The sequence below is a fragment of the Dipodomys merriami genome, unplaced genomic scaffold, assembly GCF_024711535.1.
Source record: "Dipodomys merriami isolate MVZ:Mamm:240054 unplaced genomic scaffold, mDipMer1.0.p SCAF_8, whole genome shotgun sequence".
Classification (NCBI taxonomy): Eukaryota; Metazoa; Chordata; class Mammalia; order Rodentia; family Heteromyidae; genus Dipodomys; species Dipodomys merriami.
Genome location: NW_027206401.1, coordinates 56,123,289 through 56,140,190, shown reverse-complemented (window position 1 = coordinate 56,140,190; position 16,902 = coordinate 56,123,289). Strand labels below are relative to the sequence as shown.

Sequence of the window (16,902 nt, the reverse complement as noted above, 5' to 3'; positions counted from 1 at the left end):
CCGAAACAGATGGCACTCATTCATGGAATGCTCACAGTCTTTCTGTACATGTGCACAATAGAGGTTATGAGGCTGAATCTGTAAGCCCAAAGACCCACATACCCCTTGCCTTCTGCCCTCTCTCTTCACTTATTAAACATTGATTATGTTTCAGGTCTTCTGTGAACTTCCCAAAAAAGACATCAATGCCTGGTTTCAGATGTATTCTAGAAAAGCAGAAAAGCAGTGAGAAAAGGTAGTGAGTGGCGCCCCCTGGTGGGAGGCGGGAGCAGCTGGTGAGGACCTTTCCCCTCCCTGCTTCTGACCGGGGCTGAGGAGGAGGAGGGGAGTGGCTTAGGTTTTGGCTCCTGGACTCCTGAGTTGGGGTCCAGCATCACCAGGGTAAGTGGGCGATAGAGAGTCTGCTCATGAGTTCCAAACCTGCTGTTGGTTCCTTCTGTGCATCGTGGAGATGTCTGTCCAGACGTTAGCTTCTAATGGAACCTCCCAGCCGCTGGCATCACATTCTGATTACACCTGGGAGTATGAATATTATGAAATCAGGCCAGTTTCCTTTAAAGGACTGAAGGCTCACAAAAGTAAGTCTTGTGTAACTCTCCACTGTTTGCGTGTGATGTATTTGTCTTTACTTGTGAAATACCCATGGGTTATTTTTCCTGAAAATTCCACCTTCTTACATAATTGTCTTCTACCCACAAAACACCCATTCCACACATGGAGTGATTGCTCACTCAGGGGACCTCATTCTGATTCATGCGGAGATATAAATCAGGGCAAAATTCAGACCAACCCTTTTTTTTTTTTGGCATGAACGATTCGAGGTACCCCAAAGTATAACTATTTGGATTACCAGAAATATGTGCAAAAATGGACCCTAGAGGTATTATGTGGGGACTTTTCTTTTGCAACAGCCCATAGGCAATGGTATTGTTCACACACACTTGGTTTTCTAGACCTGTGAAGCGTGGTGTGTGTGTGTTCATGACCAGAGCTGGGACTAGCCAGCCTCTGTTCTGAACTCCAGTGTTAGGCAGGGTTGTGTTTTGTGTTATGCAGATGGTTAAGGACCTGACTCAAAGCTAAGAAGTACATGGCCATGGAAGGGACTCTCATCAAAACAAAGGGTGAACACATGCAGCAATGGTACGTGCTGGAAACCTTGTGGAAAATGGACTCGACACTTGTGTGTGGGAATGGGAGCTAAAAATCTGGGAAGGAGTGAAGGAAAGGATGACATTGTCCAAAAAGAAATATGTTCTTCATCTGACTTATATAACTGTAAGCCCTCTGTACATCACCTTTATAATAACAATGAAAAAGTTAAAGTAAGATTAAAGAAGAAAACATAGTGCTGGCTGCAAATGGATGTAGGCTCCTTGTGTAGAGCAGAGCTAGATGATGGGCTGGGCCTGTGGCCCTCTCTCCATCGCCGTCTGCTTCATGAATGCCTGTCTATACATTGCAAAGATTCTAAGTTCCTTTTCTCTATTTTTTATAACAGGGACTCACTCTTGGAGCCCAGCTGGCCTCAAACTTGCCTTCCTCCTACCTCAGCCTCCCACACACTGGAATTATAGATCTGTGTCATCATGGCCACTTGTTAGGTTTGTTGGTTTTTGTCAGTACTGGAGATTGAACTCTGAGCTTCGTGCTTGCTGGGTGCATGCTCTCTCAACCTGAGCCAAGCCTGCCTGCAGTCCCTGCCTGCAGTCCCTTTTCCCATTGGTTGTTTCTGATGTCCATTCTCTCCCTTTTTTTTTTTTAATGCCCAGGGCCAGCCTGAGAGGTGATCCTCCTATCTGTGTTTCTCATGTCACTGGGGCCTGCAGGGGCACACACAACCCAGCAGTCACTCCCTCATCGCTGAGACAGCAGGAGGCGACATTGTGCCCAGTCGTTGGCTGAGATGGAGTCTTGAGAACTTCTCTACTCTGGCTGGCCACTAACCACGATCCTTCAACCCTCTGCCTTCCAAACAGCTAGAATTACAGGCATGAATGATTTATTGCACCAGGCTAGGCTGTGGGTAGCTTAAATGATCCAAACAAATGTGACACATTGGGAAGCCCAAGGGAGATTAGAACCAGAGGCACAATGGAGCAAAGGAAAAGCTTTCCCTCCCTCACTATGACCTGTGTGCATCAATGACCCGTTATACCCATGCACTGCAAGGAAAGCTAGGGAGTTTTTCCCCCTGAGAAAAAGTCATTGCCTTTATCATATATCCTTTATGCCTCAAGAAATAGTTAAATGATTTTAACATGGGTAATATTTGCTCAGAAGTTATGGAGGAAAAAGGAGATGAACTCGTTAGGGCAGGCTGTCATTCATTACCTGATGGAAGGGTGGGAGCAAAATCACTGTCCTAAATTCACATAGTCTGTGGTTTTTCAGGGATGACCTTCAATAAGGACACTTGCTTGTCGGAATGATGGCAGAAATCAAAGTGCCTGGGCGAACGGCTGCTCTGTACCCTCTAACCGGAGCTGTGCCCCAGATCCATGCCAGTGCTTCGGTTTGCCCCAGCTTCAGGCCAGCTTGCCTCTGTCTCTTTTCCTTAGTTTTGAAGAGGCCTGAAGACAGCCCTATTTTGTTGGTGCATTTCTAGGAAGAGCTGTGGAAAATCTTTTTTGTTCATAGTAAATTGTAAACATGACTGCTTCTTGAAATGAATCTCTATGAAACGTAGAGCTGTGACACATTACTTATTCCACCACTAGTGGAAATTTGTTTAATATGCACATCACAAAGACACAAAACTGTTCAAGTGAGAAGCTACTGTGTGTTCTGCTGCAAGAGATCTGTGAGAGACACTTCACATCTGGGACCTGGTAACGCGGAGCTAGAGCTGTGAAATGTATTCAGGAAAGTTAAAAGATTAAGTCAACTCTTGCAGTGGGTGGGGTGCCGGGGGGCTCACACCTGTAATCCTCGCTGCTCAGGAGGCTGAGATATGAAGATTATGGGTTTAAAGCCAGCCTGGGCAGGAAGGTGCGTGAGGCTGGAACTAGTAGACATGGAGAGATCACAGAAGAACTCCCTACAAAGGGAAGGAGAGCCGTGAGCCTTGAGAAAGGGCTTGGCTGGGGAGACAGTGGGTTTGTTCTCAGAGAACAAAAGCCCAGAGTGGCTGAGCAGACACCTGCACTTCAGCAGGGTGCAACAGGAAACTGGCTTATTAGGAGCCACCAGTGGCAGGCAAGCCCCGCACTGCGCACACATGCTAACCTGAGGATGCCCCTCGTGAGTGGGTGGGTCAGTCGGACGCTGTCTTCAGGGCAGGAGTAGTGCATAGTGGGGAGGTCAGTTGGCCCACATGCAAGATCAGGGCCAAGAGGCCCCTCTGAGGGACACCCATCCATCACTGTGGTTGGTGGGTGAGGACCCTGCCAGCTCTACTGTCCTGACCCTCAGGGAAAGGTCATAGGTCACACTTTATCCTTGATTCTTTGGAGGAATGGCAAAGAACAAACCTGGAGAGGAAGTGCATGCTAGATTTCAGCTCTCTTGTTTCAGGCCATCATTTTAGGTCTCGTTAAGTGGAAGGATTTTGGTTTTGTGCTGGTACTGGGACTTGAACTCAGGGCCTCTCGTTCTTGCTTGGCTTTTTCACTCAAGAGTGATGCTCTACCACCTGAGCCACAGCTCCATTTCTAGGTCTTGAATGGCTAATTGGAGATAAGAGTCTCATGGACTTCCCTGTCCTGGCTGGCTTTGGAGAATGATCCTCAGATCTCAGCTTCTTGAGCAGCTAAGGTTACAGGCATGGGCCACCACCAGAGCCTGTGTAAGGGAAGTATTTGTATTCTTTTCCATGCCCAGAGGCGCATGACAGAGTGTGGCTACTTGGCTCCAGCTTCTCCTGAATCACACTGGGCCCAGTTCTGTCCCAGCCTCTTCCTGGGAAGTGCGTTTCTCAAGAAGACCAGAGGCTCTGCCTTCCTCTTCCTATGTAACACTTGTGTCCACCAAACATGCAGGAAAATAAAACTTCAAGAGAAGTTAGATGTTCTTGGGTGGAGAGAGTGCTCTCTAGTAGATGTTCCGGGTGGGAAAGTAATGCGGGGTCTGTCACGTGCTCAGGACTAGAGTAAGGGGAAGCTCCTGCAAATAATCAGAGGAAGCAGAATTCTATTTGAAAGGGATGATGAATAAGAGCTAGGTAAGGCCGGCTGTCATGGGAAACACGGTTGTCACATCAGCAGGGCAACACTCGGAAATGGCATTGGGTTGGGGATCTCCGGTCTTACAACTCTGTCTCCCACTCTGCCACATTATTTCTCGGAAGGCTGTGGGCCTCCCAGGCCCCCCACTTCTGCTGCTTTGTGTCAGCTCCCCAAGGCACAAGACCAGAGAAGGAAGGCCCTGCTACATTACTGGCAGCCCTCCTCCATCTCCTCTCTGATTCGCTTTCTTCTGAAGCAGATGATCAGGCACAGAGACCAGAACAGTTGCTAACGCGTCAACATTTCTCCACAGTCAGGCAGCCCCGGGAGATCCCATCGTTCCACGTGAGTTACACTGGAGGACATGTGTTTTGGTACTTGTCCTTATGTCTTCCTTTATGCTTCATTGCCATTAGTTTACAAAGCAACATTTGCAGAAGTTGCTATTCCTTTAGCATTTATAGTTAGAAGTTGGAACAGTACATTAACTTTTGCATCCAGAGTGTTCAACAATGTTAACTGCAGCAGGATGTGCAGTATAAAAATGGGAATTATGCAGAGCGAGCTGCTAATTATTTTTTTCTTTAGAAAATTGTATAACATAGACATAATTTAATTAAAATAATGCTTTAATGTAAGCCCATTTAACATGTAAGCTTTATTTACTTAATTTTGGGCTGTAACGGGGCTTGAACTCAGGGCCTGAGTGCTGTCCTTGAACATTTTTACTCAAGGCTAGTGCTCTGCCACTTGAGCTACAGCTCTGCTTCTCATCTTATCTGCCTGGGCTGGCTTTGGACCTCAATCCTCAGATCTGAACCTCCTGAATCTCTAGGAATACAAGTGTGAGCCAGGAGTGCCTGCCTCTAACCATTTATTTATTTATTTTATTCTTTTGTGTCATGGGGCTTGAACTCTGGGCCTGGGCGCTGTCCCTCAGCTCTTCAGCTCAAGGTGAGCACTCTACCACTCGAGCCACAGCACCACTTCTGGTTTTCTGGTGGATAATTGGAGATGAGAGTCTCACGGACTTTCCTGCCTAGGCTGGCTTTGAACTGCAATCCTCAGATCTCAGCCTCCTGAGTAGCTAGGATGACAGGCGTGAGCCATTGGCATCCAGCTAATCATTTATTTTGACAAAGTTAACCTTATGTACTGTGTTGCCACTTAAATAAACTTCTTTATGGTGCTTAAACTCAAGGCCCTGAGCTCTTCAGCTCAAGGTGAATGCTCTACCACTGGAGCCACAGCACCACTTCCAGCCTTTTCTGAGTAGTTTGTTAGAGATAAGAGCTCTCAGGGACTTTTCTGCCCAAGCTGGCTTCGAACTGGCTTCGAACCATGATCCTCAGATCTCAGTCTCCTAAGTAACTGGTATTACAAGTGTGAGCCACTGGTGTTTGGCCTTGAATAAACTTATTAATCCATATCAGAAAAGATGAAACAGGTTGAACAAATGCAACAGTGACACTCACCAGACTCCATGTGGACAATGAACTTGATATCTTGTGGGTGAGGATGGGAGGGAAAAGCCAGGAGAAGGAGGGAAGGGAGACAGGGTTCAAAAAGAATTATAGTCATGTAACTATAATCCCTCTGTAGATCAATTCAGTCATAATAAAAAATTCTAGCAGACTATACCATTTGATCCATTACTGATTTCAACTATGCTTAAATGGATCTTAATTTATCAAATAACTGGATAAGTAAATTCAAGGAGTCTTTGAAGTACTTTCTGCTCAATTGTAACAAGATGTATAAAAACCATAGACTCAAGGGTGCTTATAGTGTTGATTAATGGTGTTATAGTAGATATGATCTAAAAGTCACACTGGGAAAATACATTATCCATCAGTCATACAGTAAGATAGTACCCAAACTTTAATAGTGGGATAAAACCATTTCATTGGAGCAGGGCACTAGTGGCTCATACCTGTAATCCTAGCTACTCAGGAGACTGAGATCTGAGGATCACGGTTTGAAGCCAGATTGGACAGGAAAGTCCTTACTTATCTTCAATAATCTATTCAGAAAAAGCTTGAAGTGGTGCTGTGGTTCAAATGGTAGAGAGCTAGCCCTGAGCAAAACCAGCTCAGACAGTGCCCAGGCCCTGAGTTCAAGCCCCAGGACTGTTTGTGTGCAGCCCCATGATACACGGACACCACTACTGTTTGCCTTGCAGATTCCATCATGATCAGGTTCTGGGTTGGCCTTGCAGTTTTCATGAGTTTTATGATTTTTGTGCTCACTTTGCTGACCAAGACAGGCACCCCACACCAAGAGTAAGTCTGGGCTGCACCTAAATGTCTCATGCTCCATAGTGACCCAGAGAAACAGCACTTGAGCACCTGAAACTGTGATTCTCCAATCTCTGCTCCCCAAGCAGCTAGGACTATAGGCTTGAACAGGATGTTCTTAAAAATATATTTCAAACCAGGTGCTGGTGGCTCACACCTATAATGCTAGCTACTCAGGAGGCTGAGATCTGAGGATCATGGTTCAAAGCCAGCCCAGGCAGGAAAGTCCATGAAACTTTTATCTCCTATTAACCACCGAACACCAGAAGTGGTGCTGCGGTTCAAGTGGTAGAGTGCTCGCCTTGAGCTGAGGGACAGTGCCCAGGCTTAGAGTTCAAGCCCCATGACCAACAGGAAAAACAAATGCAAACAGGAAAATAATGAGTCAAAGAACTTATTAGTTGGTTCTGCTGAGCAACTTATATTTACTGGAGTTGGTAACTAGAAGTGCTTTTGGTAGAGGTTTCCGAGGCTTATCACACACCTGCCTTGGATCTTGGGTGCGGCCGGTGGTCTGGCCTTTGTTCTCTCTTTCCCATGTTTCACCGTTGCCCCTTGTTGGCTGAGCACGACCAGCAGCCAGAAGCTCCCTGAAAGGCCAGCTTCCTAGAGCAAAGAGCAGGCAGGGGAGAGTGGAGGGAGCTTGGGGAGGGACTAGAGGAAACTGCACGTGGTCCCAGTTACGTAACTCAGGTCCTGGTGCTTGTTGCTTGGCTTTCATTCTGCCCTCGAATGACAACAAATGCTTCTGCCCATCAAGGATTGGGGGACAATTTTCAACACAATCATTTTGAATGGTAGGAAAAGAACCACTTCCTAAGGCACAGGGGGACGGTGGCTGGGACTCTTCAGAAGCCATGGAAGGACCTTCCTCTTTTCTCCCTGTGTCCTCCAACCAGCCATACAAGTCTTTGCTTCCTTGTGTGGGTTCAAGGGATTGGGGAATTTGCAGTGATTTACAAGAGCAATAAAGAAAGTGGAACTGTTAGAGAATAGTAACACATGATGATCTCCCTGTTCCTTGGATACTTTTTTTTTTTTTTGCAGGATCATTGAGGCACATGATTTTATGAATAAAAACACCCTTGCACTAACAGTGCGTGACTTTCAGAGTCAATGTGGGTAGGCTGTGGCATTTAGATATTTGGCCAAACATTATTCTGGATGTTTCTGTGAAGGTTCTTCTTTTTTAAATGTGTCAGGCTTCCAGCTTGCTAGGCAGGTGCTTTACCACTTGAGTTTTCCCAGACTGATGAAGGTAGGTTGTTTTTTAAGATCATTTTTCAATGATCTTAAATTAGCATAAATCAGTGCACCTTGAATGAAGTGTATCACTTTCTATAACGTGGGTGCCTCATCCACTCTGTTGAAGACCTCTATAGACTTAAGACTGATCTCCCCGAACATAGAGTCTTCCAGAAGACCAGAACTGACTGTGTCTCCAGCCTACCGGCCTCCTCTGTAGATGTTGGACTTGCTAGCCTGCACAATGACATATCCAGTTCCTTAAAATCAATCTCTCATTACAGATGCACACACATATGTGCGTGTGCGTGCACACACACACAGAGGGACAGTAATCCAGCAAGCTCGGTCTCTCTGGGGTATGACTGTCCACTCCTCTCAGGTGTCATGGAGACCTTGAGACTCACTGTTCTGGACTTGCATTTGTCCATTTGCTTTTACCACAAGGCAATTTCTCTCTTCTGTGGCAATTCTGAACAGTGCTCAGCCACAGGATAGGGTGTGCCTCTAAGGAGATGAAGTCAGCAGATGTGGTGTGTATGTGTGTGATGTTCCTGAGTCAGGTTCTCACCACGTATCCCAGGGTGGCCTTGAACTCCCAGCCCTCCTTCCTCAAGCTCCTCCCTGAGTTCTGGGATTACAGGTGTAGCTGGTCTGATCTTGACAACGGGGATGCTGGTGACAGGAATCTGACAGGGCTCCTCATCCGTAAGAAGTTGATCATTAGAAATTCGCACTGGCAAGGTTTAAGGATCCAATCATGGAGGCTGTGCACCCGTTGCTCATGCTGCCCTCGGAGGCCGGCTCTGCTGTGGGAACCTGCCCTGTGCGGCTTGGTCTTGGGAACGACTTCTTGCTTCTTTCTTCCTGAGGGCGTTCTTCTTTGGAAAGGGCGGCTGGTCTCTTGAGCTGGGCTCGTCTGGATGGCTTTGGGTCTTGTTTGTTCCAGTCCTGGGACTTGAACTCGGAGCACAGGCGCTGCCTCTCAGCTTTGTTGTTCAAGGCTGGTGCTCAACCACCTGAGCCACGGCACCATGTCCAGCTTCTTCCCAGCAGTTTATTGGAGATGGGGTCCTATGAATTTTCCTGCCTGGCTGGCTTCGAACCGAGATCCCCAGATCTCAGCGTCCTCAGCGGCGGGATGGCAGGAGTGCACCACCTAGTCGGAAAGGCTGACAGCAGAGGGGGTGCCGCGCCCCCGGGGTCCCACTGAGCTGCACTCGCTCATCCTAGGTGCTGAAGAGAAGCACGGATTCTGACTGCCATGATCCTAATCCCCCACCTCTAGGCTGGGCCTTGGGTTTCCTCCTGTGGACCCCCTGTGGCTCGGGGTGGGGTCCCGGGGGCGGAGTCTCACCGGCAGGGGCGGGGCCACCAGGAGGGGTGGGGTCTAGGGGAGGAGTCTCGCGTGTGGGGGCGGGCCCTGGCTGAGGGGCGGAGTCTCGCGGGCGGGGGCGGGGCCCGGGCGGAGGGGCGGGGCCTCGGGGGCAGAGTCTCGCGGGTGGGGCGGGGCCGAGGCTGGAGGGGTGGGGCCTCGGGGGCGGAGTCTTGCGGGAGGGGCGGGACCCAGGCGGAGGGGCGGAGTCTCGCGGGCGGGGGCGGGGCCCGGGCGGAGGGGCGGGGTCTCGCGGCCAAGGCTGGGTCTCCAGTACCTTTCACCTGTGTTCCGCACAGCAGCGCGGAGTCTTCGGAGAAGACATTCAGAGTGGACAGCCTCCCGCTTCGGGAAGCCTCTGGAGCCGGGGAAGGTGTCCGCGCGCCCGGGGCGCGGGAGTCCCGCTCCGCGTTCCACTGCTTCATCGAGGAGCTGGAGAGCCGCGCCCGCCTCGTGGAGTTCGACCTCCTCAACTTGGTGAACACAGACCACGGCTGCTCCTGTCCAAGGACGACCTCCTGGTCTCCGAGCCACCGATCGTTCTGGAAAACAAGCTCGGGTCCCAGGACCCCCCGCAGGGGCCCGGGCCGAGCCCCACGCGCGCGGCGTCTGCTCAGAGTCTCTGTGTGTAGCGTGAGATCTCCATCCGCCAAGCGTGTGTGTGTGTGAGAGAGAGACAGAGAGACAGATAGAGACAGAGAGAGACAGAGGCAGGCAGGCAGACAGAGAGACAGGCAGGCAGACAGACAGAAGAGGGTTGATCGCGCTGCATCCGGGTCTTCCGGGAGCGCAGTACGGTTCCTCCCCTGCACAGCAGGGCAGCGCTGGCGCCTCGCCCCGCCGCCGCCATGTGTTCGGCCTTTAGCGAACCCCCTCCCCTGTCCGTTTGTCTGTCGGTGTCAGTCTCTCTCTCCTGCCCCCTCCCCCCACCGATTTTTGCACAGTCAGGTCCCGCGTGGGGAGGAGACGACCTGTCTGGTGCTGGTACCCATGACGACGGCGCCGTCCGTCCCCTGGCTCCGCACCCGGCCAGCCCGCACCTGCCGCACAGGTCGTCCGCGCGCGTGTCCAGAAAGCGCGGGCCAGGCTGCTGACGTTGTCTCCTGTGCGTGAGCGTGCACGCGCACGCGCGTGTGCTCACACGGCTGGGACGTTCGCCGCTGAAGGACGGCGTCTGTCCTCCGAGTGGGGGGGAATCGGGGGCGGCACGTGCACCCGGCGGGGCTCTCGGAGGCCTGGGTCGCGCGTGGGCACCGCAGCCCCACGCAGGCCTCACTCCCCGCGCGGGATGGTCCGTGCGCGCGCTGCCTGCGGCCGCCACTCCTGCAGGAGCTCCCTCCACGCATGCGCCCCGCGCCCTGTGCCCGCCGGGGCTGGCCTCGCGCATGCGCCCTGCGCCCTCCGCCCTCCGGGACGCTTGCTGCCTCTGGGCCCCGTGGTCCGCTTGGCTCGCTGCAGAGTAAATGTACATGCCTGGGTCCTGTGTTCATTTATAGAAAATGCGATCGCAGGTCTCTGGTGCCTCCTCACATCTTGGGGGTGACTGGCACCTAATTGTGTCCCCTCTGGGGTGGCAGGGATCAGAGCACGCGTGGCATGGCACTCCCACCACCCCGCCACCCCTCAGGTGACACCAGCCACGGGAAGGAGCCTGGGGCGTGTATTGTGGTCACAACCACTTGAACAGATAGATTCATGTTCTTTTTCTTTGCTGTGCTGGTCCTGGGATTTGAACTCCGGGCGCTGTCCCTCAGCTCTTCAGCTCAAGGCGAGCGCTCTACCGCTTGAGCCACAGCGCCACTTCCGGTTGAGAAGCGTCTCACGGGCCTTTCCTGCCCGGGGTTGGCTTTGAACCGCGATCCTCAGCTGTCCGCCTCCCGAGCCGCTAGGCTGATGGCGTGAGCCACGGTCGCCTGCCCCGCTGTGCATTCTGTTTTTGTTAAAACCAAAGCCTGAAAACCCAGCCCGTTCTGTTCCATCAGAAGCTGTCTCCGCTGTGCTTCTCTTTCCACTTATGTCCGCAGTGACCATTCTAGTAATGGATTTGGGGGCAACAACGGAAAACATAATTCAGACATTTCCTATCTTGTTAATATTTCCACGGGGTTCATTTCTGGGTCTTCAGTTCTATTCCAGTGGTTCTCAGATGCCCTCAGTAGATGAATGGATGAAGCAAATGTGGTATATATACACAATGGAATTCTGTGCCTCCATCAGAAAGAGTGTCATTGCCCCGTTTGTTAGGAAATGGAAAGACTTGGAAAAAATTATATTAAGTGAAGTAAGCCAGGCCCAAAGAAACATAGGTCCCATGGTTTCCCTTATTTGCAATAACTAGTATATGTCTGAGACAAGCAGAAAAGGTCAAAAGCTATGTACTTATGACCATATAAGATAATGGTAAGTGAAATGAATCCCAAGATAGGGACATGAGTGGTTTTTTCTTTCTTGCTGTTGCTTTTAATGTACTTATAATGTACTATGTGATTTTTTTTGTTTCTTTTGTATGTTCTTCCCCCACGGTATAAGCCCTGTTTTCACTATATTTGATTCTGGTGCCCTGCATCTTATATATACATTTTTCCTATTTGGGGAGGGAGGGGAAATAACAAAATGCTGAAACAAGGATACAGGATGACCCATTGTAACAATGACATGTACAAGACACTATGTTACAAACTTTACAACTTGGGGTGAGGGAGGGAGGAGTTGGGGAGTTGGGGAGGGAAGGGATGGTAGGGGAAAAAAAAAGGAGGAGGTAACAATACTCAATAGGAAATGTAATCATTGCCTTACTCATGTAACTGTAACCCCTCTGTACAGTATCTTTACAATAAAAAACATATATAAAAATATTTCCACTCAGTATGGAGGTTCCTCAAAAGACTTCACATAGAGCTCCCCTATGACCCAATCCCACTTTTAGGCATTTACCCAAATGTTCACAAACAAGGCCACACTAAAGCTACCAGCAGGACTATGTTTATTGCAGCATTATTTACTATAGCTAAGATATGTAACCAACCCACATGCACCTCAGTAGATGAATGGATCAAGAAAATGTGGTATATATACACAATGGAATTCTATGCCTCCATCAGAAAGAATGACATTGCCCCATTTGTTAGGAAATGGAAAGGCTTGGAAAAAATTATATTAAGTGAAGTAAGCCAGGCCCAAAGAAACATAGGTCCCATGGTTTCCCTTATTTGCAATATCTAGTATATGTCTGAGTCAAGCAGGAAAGGTCAGATAAGTTGATGTTAGGGAAATGAACCCTAAGACATGTATTCAAATGTTTTTTTTTCTTTCATGCGATTGTTTCTAACACATTTATAAGATTATTTTTTGTTGCTTTGTATGTCCCTCCCCCATGGTATAATCCCTGCTTCACTGTATTTGATGCCGGTATAATTTGTGGAGGGGAAGGGGAAAAACAAATCGTTTAAATAGGGATACAGGTGGACCCATTGCAACAATGAGATGTACAAGTCGTTATGTCGAAAATGAACTTTACAACTTTGGTGGGGGCTGGGTAGATGGGAAGGGATGGAAAGGGGAAACAAAGGAGGAGGCTACAATGCTTGATAAGAAATGTACTCATTATCTTGCCCATGTAATTGTAACCCCTCTGTACAGTATTTTCACAATAAAAAATGGTAAAAAGAAAGTAAAAAAAATATTTCCACTGCCCCATAGAGTTCAAGGCTAAAGACGCAGTGAGAAGGTGGCTGTTGGCACAAAGGAAAAGGTTCTCTAAATCCCATATGGATCTGGTCCCTGCTCCTGGGTATCAGACTACTAACCTTGGAAAAAACAATTTTCTGTTGTTTTACGACTATGGTATTTTGTTATAGAAACTTAACTTGCCTGATTCCCTTGACTTATGAGAATATGGTAGAATATTAGCAATTAAAAAGCCCTTAGGAAAGAGAAGATAAGTCAGGCATGAGTTAAATGAGAGTTTTGTTTAGCACACTTAAGTAGAAAAAAATAAAATATACCTTATACTTCATGATAACTCTTATAAGAAATGTTCATTGTGTTTATTATGGAAAGATTGTTAAACTTGGTGAGTTTGTGTAATTTGGAGAATTTAAATAATTTTGTATGTATGTGCTGGTACTGGATCTTGAACTAACGGCCTGGTACTGTCCCTCAGCATTTTTGTTTTTAAGGTTAGCACTCTACCACTTGAGCTACAGCTCTACTTTTTTGTGGTTCATTGGAGGTAAGAGTCTCAAGAACTTGCCTGCTTGGGTTGGCTTTGAACCACGATCCTTAAATAGACCTGGGCCACCGGTGCACTGTGAGAATCTTTATTTTTATTTATTTATTTTTTTGAGGCTAACTAAAACAAATGTTCCATGGACAGGAGCCGCTGTTGGGAGGTGGGTGACATCCAATTCAGCTAAACAGCTACCCTCACTGATGAAGGAGGAGTGTCAATGAAATGACTGCCACAGTTTATAAATGTGCGAATAAAGACTTTGTCATGTGGCCAAACATGCTTGGGAAACAGGACTTAGAAATCTTCTCATGACAGGCCAATATATTCACATGAGTATAGGTTTTAAAGTCTTCACTTAATTCCTTACATTGGAAACAAAACCCATGATGATTTTGAAATACCCATATGAAAGAAACAAAACCCATAGGCTGTGGAAACCAAACAGCTCACATTTTTACTCAGGTGATTTTAAAACTTGCTATACAAGTGGTTGTCCACTAGGTGGAAGCAAAGAGTAAGCGAATGTTAAAACCAGAGTCTATTTCTAGACTTGAATCACCCTTTTCTGTATAATAAAGGTCACTGAAATTATGGGTAACATTTCTAAGATGCTAATTAGAAAAAACACAGAAGTAGAACATTCTACTTAAGTCAAATGAGGCAGAAAAGCTAAAGAGTTTTCATCTCTAAAACAGTCAGCAAAAAGCAGGACTGGAGGCCTGGCTGCCATGGTAGAGCACTAGTCTACCAAATAAGTGAACAGGGAAAGCAGAAAGCTTCTGAGTTCAAGCCAGTACTGCTCTCACCCTCGTACTCAAAGCTTCTGCTATTGTAGAGTTGAGGGAAGAGAGATTGACTTGACAACATATAATTTCTCAAGTCATTTTTGTAAAAATATATGTTTGTTCTTCTCTTCAAAATTGAGCCAGTTATGTAGGTGCTAAAATTTGGAATGTGATGATTTTCACATTTAGCCAAAACTCTGTTTATTCCTCAAGTCGTGTGTGTGTGTGTGTGTGTGTGTGTGTGTGTGTGTGTGTGTGCGTGCATACCATTACTCAAGCTATCTTTTGGCAGTTTTTGCTTAGGGTTGGCATCTGAGTGACAGCTCCACTTCCAGTTTTCTGGTGGTTAATTGGAGATAAGAGTCTCACAGACTTTCCTGCCTGGGCTGGCTTCAAACCAGGGTCCTCAGATCTCAGCCTCTTGAGTAGTTAGGATTACAGGCATAAACCACCCACACCCAGATAGGAAAATATTTGTAAAAGATGTTTATCCAAGCAGTAAATCACAAATGATACATTGTGAGCAGCAATAACTTGTTTCTTTTTTATTTTTTAGCATCAAATCTGCTGTTTGGTGGATAAAATGCCACCGTTGTTTGTGAAATGCTTTTCAATAAATTCATGGTGTACAACCAGTTACTTTATGATGAGGCTGCAGCTTGGTAAGAAACTGATATTGAGAGAATCCTCCCTCTCTCTCTTTCCTTCTTGTACAAACAACTTCTCTTAAGATAGGGTGGGAAGGAAGAGGAGGAAGGGGAAGAGGGAGAGGACCCATGGCTCCAACAGGTCCAAGCTGAGCTGGTCTCAGCCTGGGGGAGTGTCGGTGGGCTGGTGGCCTTGGGAAGGGTCAGGGTCCCTCAGCACGGTGACCCCTCCCCCCCACCATGTGGCTGTCACCCGAGCCTGCTCCCACACAGGTGCCAATGACACCACGATTGTGGCTGGAAAGGATCCATCTTCAGATGCACACAAAACCCAAACAAAACGGGAAACCAGAAAAACAGAGGAAGCGGTACAACCTAGAAAGTCCAAATTTACAGGCAGAAAAACGTTAAAGCGACAAATGAGGACAGCCAGGCACTGGTGACGTTCCAACTACGCAGGAGTCTGAGATCTGAGGATCAAGGTTTGGAGCCAGCGCAAGAAAGTCTGTGAGACTTTGATGCCCACCTAACGAGGAGCTGTGGCTCAGGTGTCAGAGGACCAGCACTGAATGAAAACACCAAATGAGAGCTCAAGGTCTTGGGTTCAAGCCCCAGTACGAGAAGCCACACTGTGGAAACACGGTGCTTCTGGCTGCCTGGGAACTTGAGCGAGATTTTCTTGTTCTTCACTGCTGCCTAGCAATGTGGATGGAAGACCCGGGCCTAAACTAGTATGGCCACTGACAGCAGCAGCCAAGGATGGGGGAGGGGAAATTTCTGTGCTGGGGTATTGGGGTGGGTGTGGGGAGGTGAGGGGTAGGGGTGAGGGGCAAAGGCCTTGGTCTTGAGGATGAATGCAGCACACACGACACACATGCTTGTCCAGTGCCTTGCATGGTCAAGCGATCATTTCCAGGAAGTGCTGTCAGCTCCCTCTAAAAGTAAGTACCTTTCCAGACCACATGTTAGCACTACCTACCACGTGTGGGTTTTCTAGTTTTGAGTGGCATTAGTTCTTGTTTATCAGCAACAGAACTCAGAGAAACAGAAGAAAATCCTAAAGAAAATGAGTGCATTTCTAAGTCAAACTAAGAAACCAAGAAAACTCTTACATGAAAATCCAGCCAATTAGATTCGGTACGCCACTTTCTCCCACGCGTTTCTAGTGTTTAAGGCATTATCCGTGACCTGCATGATCACGCCATTCCCGCAGCTCCTCCTGTCACCTTTAAAAGTGTTCAGTTACAGTCCGTGGGAATTGGAAATGAGTCAATTAGAGCCTTGATGCCACTCGGTAAAGCATCACAGGATGAAAAGATCCTTGCCACACGCTAAGACAAGCTAGTCAAAGGGAACAACTGGTCTTTTCTTCTACTACTACAATGGCCTAGCGGGAAAGGCCCTGAACATTTCTACTTGGTGTATGGTGGTTCCTCTCAAAGCACGCTCTCTGCAAAAGCTGAGCACCAATGCCCCTTGGCCCTTTATAGCATGTTTCAGGGCTCAGCAGGCCTCTCTGAGCCATGCCCTAGCAGCGAGTCACAGTTCAGGACTGCTGATGACAGAAGGCGGAGGGATGAGGAAGGAAGTGGCTCACGCCTGTCATCCTAGCTACTCAGGAGGCTAAAATCTAAGGATTGTGGTTCAAAGCCAGCCGGAGCAGGAAAATCTGTGAGACTCTTATCTCCAATTAGCCACTAAAAAGTCGGAAGTGGAGCTGTGGCTCATGAGCACTAGCCTTGAGCAAAAAAAGCTAAAGGACAATGCCCAGGCTCTGAGTTCAAGCCCCAGGACTGGTGTGCATGTGTATGTGCTTGCACACACACACACACACACACACACAGATTTTTAGTAGCGGAAGCTGACCGAGTTATTGAGCTAATTTTATTGGTTAATCTAGAATTTAGATCACAGCCTTAGGATCACCATTGCTACTTATGATGGTAATGGCTTGATATGAAGTCAAGAGCAGGTCTAGTGCTTTGTGGTACTTCGACTTAAGAAGCTTCTGGAGAACTTCATACACACCCACTACTTCTGTCATTATCATGAGGTGCAAATCGACACGGACAAGGATCTCCATTTGGATAAAGGCCTTCTCTTTGACGTGGTGATTCAGTTGTTGTATTCATACTTAATTCAGTACTAACCAGGAG

The 16,902-nt window shown here is 48.0% G+C and overlaps 1 pseudogene; it reads left to right on the top strand.

Moving 5' to 3' along the window:
- Window positions 1–450: 450 nt before the first annotated feature.
- LOC138819008 (melanocortin-2 receptor accessory protein 2-like) lies at window positions 451–9,715 on the top strand (annotated as a pseudogene).
- The last annotated feature ends 7,187 nt before the right edge of the window (window positions 9,716–16,902 follow it).